This window comes from Berghia stephanieae, chromosome 3 (assembly GCF_034508935.2).
Source record: "Berghia stephanieae isolate SIO BIC M18660-M18661 chromosome 3, UCSD_Bste_1.3, whole genome shotgun sequence".
NCBI lineage: Eukaryota > Metazoa > Mollusca > Gastropoda > Nudibranchia > Aeolidiidae > Berghia > Berghia stephanieae.
Genome location: NC_088362.1, coordinates 39,363,388 through 39,383,225, shown reverse-complemented (window position 1 = coordinate 39,383,225; position 19,838 = coordinate 39,363,388). Strand labels below are relative to the sequence as shown.

At 35.9% G+C, this 19,838-nt stretch overlaps 1 protein-coding gene across 2 annotated transcripts in view; it reads right to left on the bottom strand.

Moving 5' to 3' along the window:
- Positions 1 to 19,838, bottom strand: part of LOC144967700 (uncharacterized) — a 249,542-nt gene that overhangs the window by 190,910 nt on the left and 38,794 nt on the right. The window lies entirely within an intron of this gene.

Sequence of the window (19,838 nt, the reverse complement as noted above, 5' to 3'; positions counted from 1 at the left end):
GTCGCCAATTACAAAAATTACGAGAGAACCAAAGACGTTTTCATTCCAGTCGATGAAATTAAAAAAAACATTAACAAACAAAAAAATCCTTGGCAATTATTATTATTTTGCAGACTAAGGACTTTTATCATGCGTCTTTTATAGATGCAATTATTAACTAGCGTGAATTATTTTAAGTGAGGTCTTTATTATTTTTTGAACGTGAAAAACCAAGGAGAACGTGGAAAGATTTAACAGCCGAAAATGTGTGTGTGGTGAGGTGTGATAGATAAAGGTGAAAACAAAACACGTAACTAATATAGATAACTGATATTATGTTTTCTTAACTGCCTCGTTGTTGGAATGCTATTATAGTTCTGCTGTTCGTCATCACACGTTTCTTCTTCACATTTAAACACAACTAGCTCGAAAGGAGAGCCCATTTTGGGGGCTGATCTTAGTCACCTCAACTGGCCTTAGCCACACCATTTCATGATTTCTCCTTTCTTGATTCAATGGATATCCCGATAGTCTAAATGGTAAAACGTTCTGCTCAAAAGCAAAAGGATCGATTTCTGTCCTGGAGGAAATTGGTTTATCTTTAGTTTGACCTTTTCCTGATTCCACCAAACAGTGTTTCAGTAACTATTTTTGTTAGATATGACAGAGAACACTTTCCGATAGACTAGCCTCAATGTTTATTTTATTTCTCATACCCCTTGATGCCAATTCCTTTGATGTTTCCGGTTTCAGAGAACACACTTTTCGTATACATATATTGGCAGATCGAGAGAAAGATCACATCTGTGCCAAGCAACAATCTGGGTATAAAACAATTCCAAAGTTTGCACAGCTTGTGGTACAATACTCGGCTTCTGAAATGTAGGTCCCTGCTTCAAGTCTTGCTCTGGCTGCGAAAGTTTGTCCTTAGAGATGTCTCTTTACTCAGATTCTCCCAACATTCTCAGTTGTAAATGAGTACCATGCGTTTTTGTCGAAATGTAATAGTGCCACTAAATGCGCTACATGTTCTTCATATTCAGTGTTGTTGGTGGCTTTGAAAGCGTTGCCGCTTTGAGCACATTTAGACGATATTTCGCTATAAAAAAGATTCTGATTATCACTATCGAGCCTAATGCATGCTGTTTGGTTCCAGTAACGAGATTTAACCAGTTCATATTAATACAAAAGCGGTCCCAATAATAGGTGGGATATAATGGCCCTCCTCTCTCTCTCTCTCTCTCTCTCTCTCTCTCTCTCTCTCTCTCTCTATCTATATATATATATATATATATATATATATTTATATATATTGTGTTCATATCGTTTGTGATAGTAGAAAAATATAGTAGACTTCCGCACTAGGACAAAAAAGTCCCAGACTTGGCGGCGCCGTGTCAAAATTGAAATGCATGTCTTTATTTTCTGCATCCCTACTACTACTACTACTACTACTACTACTACTACTACCTACTACTACTACTACTACTACTACTACTACTACTACTACTTACTACTACTACTACTACTATTTCTATTGTTGCTTCTGCTGTGGCTAATGCCACTAATATATTAATACCTACATCCCTTATATTTTGTATTTATTTCCAATTCCATTGTATTTATTTTCCAACAATAGTCCACACTTTATTTTAGTTCACTGTCTTCTATACTGCATTACACAGTTCCTACCCGCCTCCCCTCTTTTAACATAATTAAGTACGGACCTTTTATAAATTTCTATTGCTCTGTTATAATTCGCGCTTCCTCACAAAGTAGCATACAATTTCCTGCCCATCAATGTTTTTGTTTATGTATCTTAACAACGGCACTACCACATTGATGTCTCATTCGTCTGTAGTTTTTAATTCATCATGTGTTGTTGATGAAGGGGAAACCCGAAACGTCCATTTTATCCGTTTTCGTATATTATCTCCGATCTTATCTTAAAATTACTCTCTTGGAATCACCTCATTTTACCCAGGTGCAAATGAGTACCAGTTCGCTGATGAAAGTAATCTTTGACGGACTAGCATCATTCAAGAGGATAATAGAAAGTCAGCATGGTTCGTACCCGAAAGGCATCAGTTGAGTAAGTCACCTCGCCTAGCTCAATTTGCGGCGCTGCACTGCGGCTGACGCCTGGTTATACCTTGTCCTAGCTAAATTTGCGGCGCTGCATTGCGGCTGACGCCGGGGTTATTCCAGTCTTACCTTGGAGTAGACCCTCGAGAAAAATTTCCCCTATGGGATGAAAAAATGAATTTTATTATTTTAAATTTTAAACTCTTATCTGTCTGCTCAACGCCACAGAAACACGGAAAAGTTCCGGATTTATAAGTTTAGAAGGCAAGATGGCCTATGGTTAGCGCATTGTACTCTGGACTCAGAGGTTCTGTGTTCGATTCCGACCGAAGCCAACTTGTACTTTCTAGAGCAAGAAAATTGACTCCAATCACTCACTCCATTCAGGTGTAAAAGGGTACCTGTCAAGCTGGGATAGTAATCTGCGATAGACTACAGACTAGCGTCCCGTTCAAAGGTTTTCAAACAAATACGTTAATTGTCCGCTTCAGGCTATTGAAACCGGAATAACTCCTGCACAATGAGTCCAAGTGGCTCAGAAGGAATTACTTAAAAATATTTTCATTGAGAATTCCCGAAATAAATAACGATAAAGATAATTGATCCCACAAGTTACCGAATAGATGTGCGACCGGTTTTAGACACGTTACTGCTGTGTCACAAAGTGTGACACTTCTTAAATTATATTTATAAACATACGTTTTTAAATTGCCGAAAATATTTATGTTGCTATGCCTTCTGTACGTGTTTTCATCACATAGAATTATTTTTTGAATTGTTCTTGCTTTTTTATATTCAGAATTGAAATAAATAAATAAATTATAACTGTGAAATTGAATGTAAGCTTCAGTTTAATATACGAAAACATAAAATGGACGTTTCGGGTTTCCCCTTCATCAACAACACATGATGAATTAAAAACTACAGACGAATGAGATAATGTGGTAGTGGCGTTGTTAAGATGCATAAACAAAAACATTGATGGGCAGGAAATTGTTTGCTACTTTGTGAGGAAGCGCGAATTATAACAGAGCAATAGAAATTTATAAAAGGTCCGTACTTAATTATGTTAAAAGAGGGGAGGCGGGTAGGAACTGTGTAATGCAGTATAAAAAGTGAACTAAAATAAAGTGTGGACTATTGTTGGAAAATAAATACAATGGAATTGGAAATAAATACAAAATATAAGGGATGTAGGTATTAATTAGAGGCATTAGCCACAGCAGAACAACAATAGAAACAGTAGTAGTAGTAGTAGTAGTAGTAGTAGTAGTAGTAGTAGTAGTAGTAGTAGTAGTAGTAGTAGTAGTAGTAGTAGTAGTAGTAGTAGTAGGGATGCAGAAAATAAAGACATGCATTTCAATTTTGACACGGCGCCGCCAAGTCTGGGACTTTTTTGTCCTAGTGCGGAAGTCTGCTATATTTTTCTACTATCACAAACGATATGAACACGGGACTGGGACAGTCCTGTCCCGTTGATTTTGTAGCATTTCACAACGGCCTGGGACACAACGGGACTGTTTTGTCCCGTCCCAATAGGTGCGGAAGATTTCTCTAAATTCTATATGTTACATATTTGGGACAGGACTGTCCCGGGACAGTCCTGTCCTAGTGCGGAAGAGGGTTTAGAGTTGCAATTGCCTACAAATAAACTTTTGAATCTTGTAAAAAAAAAATAATGCATTCGCGCAGGTGTGTCCCGGGACAGTCCTGTCCTAGTGCGGAACCCCTTTTGAATAGAAGTTTTCTCCAGTGGGACAGGACAAATTTGTCCCGGGACAGCTTTGTCCTAGTGCGGAAGGTGGTAATTTTATTGACAGACAGCGTTGCACCATAGGGGTAGGAAAAGGTATTATTCTGAGCTATTGGCATCTTTTTTTTTCATTGAGCGAGAAATTAAGCGCATATTTCACTTTTGCATCACTGTTCTACGGCTAACGTCTAGACTATCTCGAGATATAGACGTCTATCATAAATAAAAATTTACGGTAAATATGAACATTAATATTTAACTCATTTATTTGATATTTTAAATGCATTGTATGATTCACTGTCGGAATAAAGGTTTTTTTTTTGTGTATGCGTGCGTGAGTGGGTAATTAATGTTTATGGTTATTTATCATTTTCTCATTTTCTCAACTTTGACAATCTTCATTACTTGTATTTTAACGATGAAACATGAATTTTATAGATTTAATTAAGTTTTACATATACCAAACAATTTTATGAAACTGGGGATAAAATACCGTATGTCAAGTACGACCCAAACGCTTAGTATGTAGAGCAAACAAAGGAACCAGTAGCGATTACGGGTGCAGCCGATATTTTTTCTGATCATCCTGACTACCCAGCAGTGATTGGTCTCCTGGGTCTATAAGATCCGTCAGAAAGTATTCTACGATAGACTAACATCCTATCAAAAGGGTATCAACCAATTGCTATTATTCATTTAACGCTATAGAAACCGGTGATGAACTCTAGGGTTCTTAAGGACTACTTAAGGACTGTAATTGCCAAGAACGAAGATTCCCCGCAAAAGAGCTTGTTGAATGAGTACGGTTGAAACTCCATAACCCACCATAGATCAAGAAGAATATATTAAGGCAATTCAAGCAATCTTTTTTATCCTTTAAGCTGAAAACCGTATTAAGGAAAAAAGCCCCGATTTAAAGATTTATTTTCATCTTTCACAGCAATTTTCTTCTGGGGAGATGGTGAAGGCCAGAAACATTGAAAGACGGACAAGTTGTGTAAACTCGAGAAATCAATCATGACAGCCATTAATAAAATTAGTTGAATAAGATAACACATTAGGCTCGATAAATGGGATGTATAAATCAAGTGTGTGGAGCGAATCAAATGAAATAATGGGTATGTCTACAATCTAAGGTTTTTAAAGTAGCTTTAAAGATATAAATAATGGAGGTGGTGGGGACAAGGTTTTCTAACGGACCTACAGAATTGAGTCCTCGGGCAGTTATAATAATTTTGGCCAGAAAACTCGTCCTTCGAATATTGATCGACTAAAAAATGCTCCTCTTGGCAAAATCTCTCGAACCTGGGACTTCACTAATTTTAGCCAAGACAAGTATCATTATAACCGATATTAGAAGGACGATTTTTCTGGCCATTTTAAAAATGTCTTTTTCACATTGAGATCTGAAAAAGTATGTATGAAACAGTGCCAGACAAAGCAAGAAAGAATAATACAAGAACAAACCATACCAAAAAATCAGTCTTCCTTGACTGGGGATCAAACCTCAGGCGTCCTGATGACCAATCAGACATTACACCACAGAGGTTAAATTATTATAGTCATACTGGTTTTCAGGGCACTTATACAAAGCCAGAGGCTTTTTGGAATTTTGTTGAGTCAGCGATGTCATTATGGGGTGTGAGACTTGATTGGCGACTGAAATTAATGACAGAGAAATTAGACCAAAGATGTATAACATTTACAGGCGGGATGATTTTGGCGGTGTCATTAAATCAACTCTTAACAGCATTAAAATTGACAATCATGACTTCGCGTTCGAATGTGTTGCAGCTCGCGTTGAAGCACATGGTAACGCCCCCCCCCCCCTAATTATTGGATCATTTTATAGACCAGCTGGTCGCGACCTAATAGCTGCTAACGACATCAAGAGGCTGTCAAATAGGTTCGCTTCATCGACCATCAGGACAGGTGGTAACGTAAATTTACTCGACATAAACTGGAAAACCGATACCATACATGGCATGTATATATATATAAAAAAGAAATTAATAGAATCTTTCTAAACACCAAAACGAATTGTGTTTCAGCCAAATAGTTAGTTTTCCGACGAGAGGAAGCTCTAGTCTCGAACTCTTCTTACAAACCGTTCATGTCTCGTTGATAACTGCATTGGCCACCCAGGTATGGAGTGACCACAACACGATTCCCTACATTGAATCGAGGATACGGGCAAAATACAAGAAACCTACAAAGCGGAAAATATATCTTTGGAAACGAGATGAAACGAGCTTTGGAAACGAGCTTTACATTATGAAATGAAACTCTTCTCAGAACACTTTAACACAGTCTACACCAAAACCACTGATATATACTCATTGTGGAATTCCTTTTGAACAAAAATGTGAAGAACTTATGAACAAATAAGTGCCGTCAAACATGGATCACCAACGAAATATAGACAATCATCACGGCAAAAGAGAAGAGCATATAAAAGAGCCAAAATCACTGGAAAAAAACAGGACTGGGGCGATTTCATTCCTTGAAGTAATCTATCCAGACAAAATGCCGGCAGACATAGTAAAACTATGTTCCAGACATGCTAACAGATGACAATAAAAACTACCCTAAATAGTTATGGGGATTCATCAAAAACAAACGCAACGAATCATCAGGAATTTTCCCGGAGTCATGCATTGTGACAACTTAATGAAAGCTAACATCTTAAATGAAAAGTTTTCCTCAGTATTTTCAAAAGAGAACAATGTCAACGTCCCATCAAAACCTCATAACGGGCATGAAACAATAGAAGATATTTCAATAAACCCACATTTACACATGAGAACGATGAGGGAATGTGAGTAAAGAGCCATTTCCAACTATGCCCCGAGAGAGGCTCTAACCCAGGATCTTCCGATCCGAAAGCGAGTGTCATACCACAAGACCAAACAGCCGCACAAAATTGGGATATTTTATTTCTTATATTTTTCTTTATTGCTTTGTCAGGCACTGTCATGTTTCATACAAAATTATTCAGATTTTTATCTTACACCAGTGCCTGCTCCCTACTTTGTCAATTTTATTTTTTGGAGTAAGGCAGTATAGCAAGGCAAAGTGGTATTGACGAGATACGGGTTCCCTGTTTCCATAGACAACACAAGTAATCTAATCATTTCATTGGATAAGGACACACAGAGCAATGTATACGTTTCTTTAATTGGTGAGGCACTGGCGTAGATATATAATTTTCTTATCGAATGTATCAAAAAGAAATTTAGTATTTGTGTTCCAAATTGGAAGATTCAGACATGATTTGGCGTTTGAAGTTCAGTGCTATTATATTTTAGCTTTGGTCTTAATTTGAAGTTCAATTTTGGCCTAAAGTTGAGTCCTTGAACGAGGCCCTATATTACGACATTATCATCCTGCTCATGTGTGGATCGAGTGGCTGAACGGGAACAGCGTTGTCTTGTCGTAAACTAATTGTTGTAGTCATTTCTTATACTGTTCCCGATGGCTTGGGACTCGTTATAAAGGCATTTTGAGCACAGTGAATATTCCGCCATGAATAAAAACAAAAATTGTTTATTCTTATGAAAAGATAACAAGTAGAAATGAAAAAATATAAATTAGATCGGGCATAGGGAAGAACGCCTTATATATATATGTATATATATATATATATATATATATATATATATATATATATATATATATATATATATATATAAATAATATAAAATATAACTTATGTCATTCACTTATATATGGCCAAGACGTACATTTCTGTGGCTTTCGTCCACGTCTTCAGTCGGCATAATGTCCGAAGAAAAAATGTATTCCGTATTTACACTCCTTATGTCCTTGCTTCCGTTGTGACATAATTTATATTTTATATTAGCTCTCCTCCTTCTTCTTCCACTTCTTCTACTACTTATGCCTCCTGAGATGACAAGTACGTGAGTAGAGCTATATTTTCATAAAAAGTCTTCATATTTTAAATCAGTAAAATGTCGACTGGCAAACTCGATCAGAAGAAACGAAATTGGTATCACTCAGCTCATTGTTATTGTTTTTAGCCAGCCATTTTCATGAGTATTCTTACTAAATTGTATCAATCAAGTTATAAACGTTCAATGTTACATAGTTTTGTGTTTTGGTACTTTATATGTTGTGAGCATTTTGGCTAAACGCACAGCATCAATATGTAAATCCACCGGGTCTATCTGATATCATGCCAGAAAGAAAATGTGAGGAAAATAGAAGATTAAAATCAACAAGACCCAAATAAGGAATTATGAGGCTTTTAAAGACAAAGAAACAGAACTCATTCCCAATTAAGGCAGGTATGTTAACTCAAACGAATAAGTAAAGCTACAGGTTGAATCTAAAGCAACCGCCCAGACATAGTACAGCTAGGGAACAATAGGTCACATATTGTCGCATGACCTCAAAAGCAAAAATGTTATCAACTGACAATTAAAATTTGTTTTGATATTAGTAATATCTCCTTCAGTCCTTAGAGCCATGGGTCCATGGAACCGGAGCTATCCTGGTTTATATAGCTTGAAACGGGCAATAGGAATTGCTTGCTACTTTTTGGATAGGATGTTCTCACTATCTCTCTCTCTGTCTCTTTCTCTCTGTGTCTCTCTCTCTGTGTCTGTCTGTCTGTCTGTCTCTGTCCGTCTCTCTCTCTCTCTCTCTCTCTCTCTCTCTCTCTCTCTCTCTCTCTCTTCTTCTTCTTCTTCTTCTTCTTCTTCTTCTTCTTCTGATCGCTATCATCCTGTCACTCTCGCTCCTTCTTTTCATATCTCTCCATCAATTTGTTGTTGATGTTTACAGCTAACGAGCTTTAAAAGATATCGATTATAGGTATGTGTTTGTGCATCCATCTGTAAGTCTGTTCTTTATCATCATCATCATCATCATCATCATCATCATCATCATCATCATCATCATCATCATCATCATCATCATCATCATCATCATAATCATCATCATCATCATTGTCATCATCATCATTGGATTACACCAGGGATCTGCTCTCAGCCCACTGCTGTTTGCAATAGTAATTAATGTTCTAATAGAACCCATTCGGCGAGATACACCAAGGAACATGATGTATGCGGATGACGTAGTACTTTTGAATGATACAAAATCTGAGGTGGAAAAGAGACTGGAGGGTTGGAGACGGGCGTTGGAAAGGAGGGGATTAAGGGTAAGCAGATCGAAGACAGATTATTTGTGTATCGGACAACAGAGAGCAGGACCACCAATAAAGACAGGAGAAGAGGATGTGTCAGAGACAAACAAGTTCAAATCCTTAGGAACAACTGTACAATGAGATGGGGGGCAATGAGATGGGGGTTAAGAAGAGGATACAGGCAGGCTGGAGTAATTGGAGGAAGTTAACTGGTGTTATGTGTGACAAACGAATTTCCGCAAAGCTGAAGGGGAAAATATATACAACAGTTTAAGACCAGCAATGTTATATGGACTAGAGAGAGCAGCTACAAAACAGAAACAAGATAAAGAAGTTGAGGTGGCAGAAATGAGGATTTCGAGATGGTCACTTGGCCGGACAAGAAAAGGTAAAGTGAGAAATGAACGAATTCGAAGATTGACTTAAGTGAAGATAGATTGAAATGGTTCGGACATGTAAAGAGACGAGAGAGGGAATACGTGGGAAGGAAAGTTTTAGACTTACAATTCGCGGGAAAGAGGAAAAAGGGACGCACAAAATCTAGATGGTTGGATAAAGTAAAGGCCGACATGAAAGAACTGGGCCTGGAGGAAGATGATGCTCTGAACCGAGATGCATGGAGAGATGTGGCATCCAATGTGGCTCCAGTGATAATTCTATATAAACAAAGGCCCGGCTATATCGGTCTCTCTCCCATTTCATCATTTCTATCACCAGCATCCTCTAGTGTGAACTCGAAATTCTATTTAGCGGAAAACATTGTGTGAACAGGTGTATGGAATAAATATATCAATCTTGTGTTATTATTAATTAATGTCATTTAAAACTGTTTAGTGAGTAATAATTGTTTTTGTGTTTTGCCTGGCCGTAAGTAGACACAACGTATAAAATAACAAATCGATAACTCATGTTATTAACAGAAATTGATAATTCATGTTATTATAACAAAATATTTAATTCACTCTCTTTATCTATATATGCATATATTATTATTATATATGTATGCATGCCTTCCAAATGAATGAATTGCATTATACGAATTACATTTACAAATGTGCTATCGCGATTGCTCTATTATGTATGTGTATGTTGATATGACTCTTATGCAATTAACTACGCATAGCCTACCCTTAATTAATTAAACAGTACTATTATTCTTTGGCTAATTATGTGTTAATTTGATATTGTGTGAGGCAATTCTGTTGATTTATATTAAAGTATTTCTGCTTTAACGGCGATTAATACTTACCTTCTGAACCTACCTATCCCTACTTCTACTACCTATTTCTTTAAACTTAAAAAAACGTCTTACTATCTGTCAGGAAGTTAACCCAACTATAACAGGCTAAAAAGTGGCACCAGATATGGTGTCTATGGGGAAACTATCTGACTCCTATTTGTCTACTCCTACTTGTCACTCTCCTGAATAGACGCGACAATATATATTAGGATGAAGGTTGTTCTTTTATTAATGACTATTTCGGAATAAAAAGAGTAAAGATTGGGGTCCACGGAAGAGAGATAAAGAGAGCGAGAGAGAGAGAGAGAGAGAGAGAGAGAGAGAGAGAGAGAAAGAGAGAGAGAAATAAAGAGATTGAAATAAAGTAATAAAAGATAGAGTGAGAAGGTGAGAATGATATATTTATATATCTTTATGCGTGTTGGTGGCTACATGTAGTTACGAGAGTGCTCTATAATTTAGGTTAGAGCATATAAAAATAAATAAATTCACTCAGCATGTTTAGCGGAAACAATCGTTTCCATGTCCTCCATTTCATCAGTCGGCTGATGAAATGGAGGACATGGAATTGATCGTTTCGGCTGTAAATACGTGAGTGAATTCATTTCTTACATATATATATATATATATATATATATATATATATCGCAAGTAGTAATATATTCCTTATATATATATATATATATATATATTATATATAATATAATATATAATATATATATATATATATATATATATATATATATATATATATATATATATATATATATAAAGGAATATGTTACTACTTGGCGATTTTAACATTCATTTTGACAACGTAAACGATCAACACACCCAAACGTTCCGTACTGGTTTAGAATCCCACAACCTGTTCCAATTCGTCCAAGAATCTACACACATTAAAGGGCGCATAATTGATCTCGTCATTTTTTATCTCTCCAATTACCATCGAAGACTCTAACATCTCAGATCATAAATTCATTTCGATTTTTATAAATATATATCATTGCCCTCCTGTTAGTAAATGCATTAGTTACAGAAAAACACGATCACTTGATTTAGATGCTTTTAAGAACAAAATTATATCAGGTAACATCACAATCTGTAAAAACCGCCTCTTCATTATCTGATATGATCCAACTATTTAGTGATATCACATCTAGCGCCTTGAATGATCAATGTCACCAAAAACATTATCCTTTGGCCAAACACACAATGGTACCATGAAGAAAAAAGACAACAAAAACATAAATTGAGATGTGCGGAGTAAAAATAGAAAAAGTCGAAACTTGAAGTTCACCGCCAAATATAGATATGTATTCATTCGTAATGATCGTAAGAAAGCAATAACCTCTACTCGAGCAATCTATGTAAAGAAAACCTTACTGTCCACGAAAGACAACCCCAAAGCATTATATAAAAAAATTTAAACAATCTGATCAGAAGCCATTCGTCTAATTACTCTATATTACGGAGTTATAGTTACACGCCGAAGCAGGACGACCGACCGACTTACCGATCACGTGTTCAATTTTTTCTCGCGTCCTCTCGTCTAATCTCGTCACTCCGGAATAAAAAGAGGAGGTGGAGCTTATATGATATAACGCAATGAAAGTTCTGTCCGATGACGGGTGGGGGGATATCACCTCTCCAAAACTTACCTTATTATATGAGTTCTTGAGATTCTTATCCAATCATCGATTGCTCGTTTGACAGTTCGCTTGTGAACAGTTAGGAGACCATCTCTTGATTTATGGGCAGGCGGCTTTGCGTAAAGGCGGTGAGTGTTGTATACATCAAAGAGTACCGCTGACCGATGGGTAAATAGTGGTTGTGTAACCCAAAAGCCCTGCCGACTCGACTGCAAGGTCTTGTATGTAATAGTTGCGTCACCATCTCAACGCTCAGGAATTAATTAGTGAGGCAGGAATCTCAGTATATATATATTTAAAAAACAAACAACGCTTTTGAATCACACGAGATACATCAGTGTGCTCGTCGCATTGAGAATTGAAAAATGAGATATAAATAAAGAAAATCGACCGGCAAATAAAGAAACTATCATTAAATTAAAAAAAAATTGAGCAATATCTTTTTCAAAATCAATCTACTAGAATTTTTTTATATTTCTAAACCTATTTTTGTGAAACAAAGATAAATGTTCTCCTTTTTGCAAGCTGATTCAAACAATGTGGTTTTCAAATTTATCGTATACGTAACCATTTGAAAGCTACAGAGAACGGTCTTTTTGTGTAATCCCTTTCACACACACACACACACAAACACACACACACACACACAAACATATACAAACAATACAAAAACAATACACATCCCTGGTCATCTATTGCCTATATTATTAATGTTAATATATACATCCCATGCTGATTGTCACTACCCCCCCCCCCCCCCCCCCCCCCCCCAACCACTTCCACCATCCAAGTACCAGCGCCTTTTCTCTTTGATTTCGTATCATGGTCTACCCGAAGCCCAACACCTCGATCGTTTGTGGGTCAACCCCCCCCCCCTCCCTCCCCCCACCTTCCCCCGTAATCAATTTATAATTTTCCCTCTGTATAGAGCGCCACATGCACAATTATATACTATTGAATGACACTGACCTTGCCCCTCCCCTAACACAAGCCAACAGCAACCCAAGCTATCCTCTATCATGTGACCTTAGATCCGATGCTGCATATCGCCTGAGAGTCTTCACTATCCAGATCTCGTTCATGGTCACGTGAGAAGGCTATATCCGTTCGGGTTCGGCGTTCGGCGTCTCGTTCGGCCCGATTTCGTTAAAAGCCTATTATCTGCCTATAGCAGCTGCCCAGACGAATTGGCTACCCGATATTCAACTTATTTTAACGACAAAACTTCTACTATCCGAAAAGAGTCATATTTAATCCACCCACTACGAATATATATATATATATATATATATATATATATATATATATATATATATATATATATATATATATATATATATATAAACATAAACATTTCAAGTATAATTATGATCATTTAACTTCTAGAACATCGTTTCAAGCGTATATATATATATATATATATATATATATATATATATATATATATATATATATATATATATATATATATATGTAGTTGGCGGCGGGCGTTGGTCATTTACATTGATCCCTGTCTTTTTGTGTCAATGCCTTAAAATAAATAATTTTAAGTTTAATAATGAGTCTCTGGGAGAGATAGTAGAGTCACCGCCTAGTGAAAAAAAATCGTGGTGTTTCACTTTCGTATGAAAGTTTATTTTTCTTTACAGTTGGTAAGATTGATATCTTTGAAAAATATTTCGTCGATTGGAATTACAATTCGACCACTTGAAGGTCAACCAGAGGTAACTAACGTTCAAATGAGGTCAACATTATTTAACAATTACTTACTCGTAAATTATCGATATTTTATAACATCTTTAATAACATAAAAACTTTATTATATGTTAAACAAATCACATGTACACTTAAATTAATATTACCTTCGATTTGTACGTGATATTGCCCTTGATTGATATTTAGATGGATAAAAACATTACTCTTTTTCAAATAGCATGCAAACCGCACATTGCTTTATATTACTCAAAAAAATAATAAAGCTTACTATTTTGGATGTCAGCAACAAACGTATACAGTTAAACGTAAATCAAACAATATTTGATTGAGTTGTCGTCCATTATAGAAGAGTCACTGCATCGTGCAACGACTCGAGTTGTTTCATCTTCCGTGTGAAAATTTATTTTTCTTCAAATTTGGTAAGATTGATATATATTTAATTACTTCTACACTTTTGATAATTTCAAACATTTTAGAAAAGGAAAAGAAAACTTTATTTTTTGTTGATCAATTCACAGACACAGTTTTGGGGAAATTCCTTTCAATTTGTTTGAGCTATTGCCATTGATTTGATTTATATGTGAGTATTAATATTCCTTTGTCAAAGAATATCTTGCGTCTCACGCTTTATCTAATCCTAATCAAAGAATAAAGTTCGCTTACACGGATGTCAATCACAAGCGTGTGAAGTAATAAGTAAAACTAACAATAGTTGACAGACTTATCATCCTTAAAAGACTAATACTACAGATCGAGTAATGGCCCATTGAGAACAGCCATATCACGAGAAAAAGGGTTTAAAACAAAGACCACAATCAACTGAAAATTAGTACATTTTAAGCAACAATCAGAGTTTCTTTGTGAAAAGTCTTATATTTTGGATAAAACTGAGCGATGATCTAAAAGACTATTTAGGTATGTATCATCAACCTTTCCACCTATTTTATCACCTTGAGGATACCCAATGGATACACATAGTTGGATCTCCTTAAATGGCTGGTGGATTAGAGTCTCCGATATTATTTCTTTTTACTTTATAGTGTATCAGAAAAAAAAACTGAGGAAAACATAATTTACAACATTATTGAGGAAAAGTGCTTGATTAAGAATCTTACATGACTGAATCTAGCACCTAGAGTTGGCACCGTTGTATCCCCCTGTCTCTAAAACAAAGGAAAAGAAAAAAGAGGTCATAGCAGTCGGCAAAGTGTGATTAATTTGGTCAAAATTTCAAGGGACTGGCAAATTTTTTTTTGGATCTCGTAAGGATGAACATTTTCATCCACAATACGGGAAACGTAGACAAACTCCTTCCAACAAGTGATGTTCTGTATCAGCACTTTGAAAGGTGTGTCTTTCAAGCGAGTATTTGGGCTACAATCAATGCGTCATTGCTGTCTTACCAAATCCAAATAATGTGAATGGAAGGAAGATATTGATAGACTGATTCATGTTTTAACCACGCTGCTTGAAGCCAAAGCTGTCTTCCATATTAAACGGATGTTCCGCTTTCCGATGCAAATGCACGAAGGCAACATTGAACTGCAGCCTGTTTTGTAAATGTCACAAATTAAACACCTCTCTTATACGAGATTTGAAATCTTGGCCATTTCTTTTTGAACATTGTTACCAAACAATAATTTCATGATGTCTGTTAAGCCTAGTTCTTAAACAACATAAATTGTTTTCAATATGAAAACGTTATTTTAAATTATATTTTGTTTAATCCTTTCTTTAAAAAATATAACATTGTGGAGAACATTGTGCTTATTTGAGTCAATAAAAAAATTGATACGGTGCATAACTCTACTGAAAGATTTGAAAATTAGAAATGTATTTTTTAAAGATAGATAAACAGATAACTTGATTTCCTTTTATAATTTAAAGTTAGTTTGAATGTTCGTTGAGTCACACAGATATCATAAAATACGTACCGACGACACTGAACAGTCCCAAAATCAACCAATTTTGTCACTGTAAAAAGTTGTCAGTTTGCGTCATCTATTTATGACATCAAGTATTCTTATTACTTCCGTTGTCTTGTTGATTTAGCGGTGATCAGTGTTGTTATATAGTAGTATGTTCTAATTTCGTGTATGTTTATGTGTGTGTGCGTGTGTGTGTGTGTTGTGTGTGGTGTATACATGTGTGTGTGTGTGTGTGTTGGCATTTTTCAGCAAATCGTGGCATTCATGGTGATATTATTCACTTGATCACATGAAGGTATTTCAGTCTATTTTCTATTAGGGTTAGTCATAAGTCTTAGTAAAGGTGCTAGGATGTTTGTTTTTCCATAAGTAAAGTAAAGGGGAGACATTCCGAAAGCTCATACATCCCCAGTATAATGTATTCACTTAATGTAAATGTTGCTGCTCGAAGCTCGAAGAAATAAATAATCATGTGAAATTGAATGTAAGCTTCAATTTAATTACAAAAACAGATCAAATGAACGTTTCGGGTTTCCCCTTTATCAACAAAACAGGATGAATGAAACACCAAAGATGAATGAGATAATGTGGTAGTTAAGATGAATAAACAAAACATTGGTTGGAAGGAAATTAGTATGCTCCTTTGTAAGGAAGCACGAATTTTAAAAAAATGCTAGATATTTCTAAAAAGGTGCGCAATTAATTAAGTGAAAAGAGGGGAGGCTGGGAGGAACTGTGTAATGCAGTTTAGAAAGTGAAATATAAAAACATGTAGAATGTTGTTGGAAGATAAATACAATGGAATTGAAAATCCTTTAAATATAGTCTAGCCTTGTGGAGAACATTGTGCCATTTGAGTCAATAAAAAAATTATACGGTGCACAACTCTAGTGAAAGATTTGAAAATTAGAATTGTATTTTTTACAGATAGATAAACAGATAATTTGATTTCCTTTTATAATTTAAAGTCAGTGGAGGTGCATAAAAACGGTGTCAAACGCCACCAAACATGATCACCAGAGTACTGTACTGTAATGTAAGTTCTCGATCCCAGGATCGTCTTTCAACTCTGCTCACGTCTGCTACTTCAGGTTTATTTTCGCAGTTGATTTTATGACTACAACCTGTTTTTATACACGGACAACTATATGTTGCTGTGTCACGGGTCAGAGGCTATAGCGGCTTACACTTCATGTTGGGCCACACATAAAAATCAACAGAGGATGTACCAACTTACACAGACAACGTTGTTTACCAATCTGCCCTCATTAAATAATGGTGGGTATAATATCGAATGGAAATAGTTCATTCCCCGCGAAATTGCGGGCTTTCTACTAGTATATTTATGATTTATTAATGATTATTATGTTTAGAAACTTTTGCTGTAGGGGATATCATGCACATACAACTCCCCTGAATAGATGGAGTATGTCATTAAAAAGCTCAGATCTAAGTCTAGTAGTACTAGATAACATTTATTTTACAACGAATAAATGTGACGGTATTCAAGAAAAAAAGAAACAATTCTAGTATTGGTAGACATTAAAAAGGCATTTGACAAATAAATATAATTTATAGGAATGCTACAGAAAATAAAAAAGGCGAAGATCTCTCACAGAATGTTAGTCTGGGTCATGAATTCCCTTACAAATTAAAAGGAAGGGTTGAGTTATTTTAACTTATTCAGTTGCTCATATTATTTCAGAAAAGTATTGTTTTATCAACACTTTTCTGGATGTTTCACAAATACACATTTTTTTTTCGAATGTGGAAAAGGGCTATAACTCATATGAATTTTGATATAGAGCTAAGATTTCTTCTATAGAGCCTTAAGACACATAACCAAAGTTTCTTTGTACTTAGAGTGATATAGGTTTCCTGTTACCTTTTGAATTCTATTTTTAGTAACATAATTCAATGGGCGATAGCTCCAGTAAGCATAATCCGATTTATTTGCAATTTGGAAATAATGTTATTCTCTGTATGAGCTGTTATTTGTTCTCTTTACATGTTATAATTTTCTTAACAGTTTAAGTGATATTCAGGAAAATCGTGCTCTTTTTAGAAAAGGCAATAACGCATTGAAATGATGTATGAATTTAATTATATTTATCTTAGGCGATATATGTAGGTGATATATTTGGATATATATGGATCTTATTAAAGTTTTTTGGTCATCAAAGTCTTGATAATATGGGAATTCTGAGTTTAACCATAATTTCACCTTGTTTGACCTTTATGTGATCCCCGAAAGGTCAGATCCAAGTTCCAATCGGACAAAAATGTTATCTTTTGTCTGCTTATTTGGCCTATAAAGAAAGTTAAAATTTTACACGGATCCAAAACACCAATGGCCTCAGGGACCCTACTAAGAGAAAGGAGAGAAGAAATGATGCAAATCATGAACGGGTGTCATAATCAATTCATATTTACACAAACTTACACACACAAACACAAACAGACGAAAACGCACAAGTACACACTCTCACATACCTTCATACAAATTTTATTGACTTATTATTAGGCACCTCTAGTTATTAAATTTACTGGTTCGACTTGCTCTGTCTTATCAGTGCATCCTGACACAGTCTTCGTGGATATTATGATATTTACAAAACAGGACGTGCGTCAAACCATATTATTATTATAGACCATAGACTATATCCGGCATGATTTCGCAGTTTCGCAATTCCAATAAAAAATAGTAAATTAAATTCATTCCCGTTCAATCTTCTAATATGTCAAATGAAACGTTGTAGATACAGCAATTTACATTATGTAGGCGTTGATAGCCTAAGTAGTGAATGAAGGAATTTTTCAGATGTTATTGGAATGAGTTGTATAAACCGGCACAGCCACTCCTCCAGCTTGCTAGATAGTGTTGTTTTTGTTTTTCGTAATTTTGGTAATTTTACCTGGAAATTCATTGATGCAGGCATATGTTCGGTGTCCTTTTTTATATGAATCTATTTGAAGGAGACTGGACACACACATACACACACACACAGAGGAGGAGGAGGATGAGGAGGAGGAGGAGGAGGAGGAGGAGGAGGAGGAGAGAGCGAGAGAGAGTGAGAGAGAGAGAGAGATAGAAGAGAGAAATGAGTAGTGAGAGAGAAGTACAGAGAAAGAAAGAAGGAGAGAGAGAGAGAGAGAGAGAGAGAGAGAGAGAGAGAGAGAGAGAGAGAGAGAGAGAGACAGAGAGAAAGACACACACGCTCTTTTTCTCTTTTTATTTCTCTCAAGTTCTCTCTCTCTCTCTCTCTCTCTCTCTCTCTTTCTCTCTTTGTCTCTCACTATCTCTTTCGCTATTTATCTCTCTGAGGTGGAGAAGGGGAAGGTATCTCAAATCACAAATGGAATTTTAAATAATGAAACATGTGACTGCACACTAAGGTTATCTATAGTAGACATCGGGACTGCGTGGTTAAATCAGGGTATACTAAAATAGATTGATCCACCTTATCCTTCAAAAGATATGTGACACTCGAGTCCATTCGGTATTATGTCCGACAGGCCTAGATAAATAAAACTGATTTAAATAAAAATGATCTGAATTTGGGAATTTTTTGTTTGGTTTCCCAGGCAGAACTCACTCTCCTTGATGAAAGCATGCACTTTAGTCGGCGTGTACATATTTAGCAGGTCTGATAACCGAACGCAATTATGAACTTGATTTAAAATTATTGGAATGGACGGCTAAGTGGTATGACACTAGTCTTCGGATCGGAAGGTCCTGGGTTCGAGTCCCGCTCTGAGCGACGCATAGTTGAGTCCTTGCAAAAGGGTCTTTCCTCACATTCTCTCACTATACTCAGGTGTAAAATGAGTACCTGGAAGCTAACAGCTTTGCCTCTATCTACACCTTTTCCCAAGCAAATGTAACATCCTTCCAGTCCAAATTCAACTAAGCAGACTGCTTTCGGCACTTTCCAGTAAAGTATCGGCACAACGAAACTAAATCTAAACATAATGCGGCCAAATTCAGTCGTTGTCCAGTCCAAATTCGGCAAACTTCAAATAATAAATTTCAACATGTACCAAATATACAAATCAAAAGTACATTTTGATACATTTTAAGTTATCTCTCTCTCTCTCTCTCTCTCTCTCTCTCTCTCTCTCTCTCTCTCTCTCTCTCTCTCTCTGGTTTTCAGATTGTTTTGTTTTTCTTCTCTATCTTAAGCCTCATGTTCTTTTATTTCTGTTTCATTTCTCACTTTGTGATTAAACACTTAAACTTACATGCTTTTTCAACAAATTAAATATCAGTTGAAATCATGGCTCATTTTGTTTTGCTACTTGCCGAATTTGGACTGGA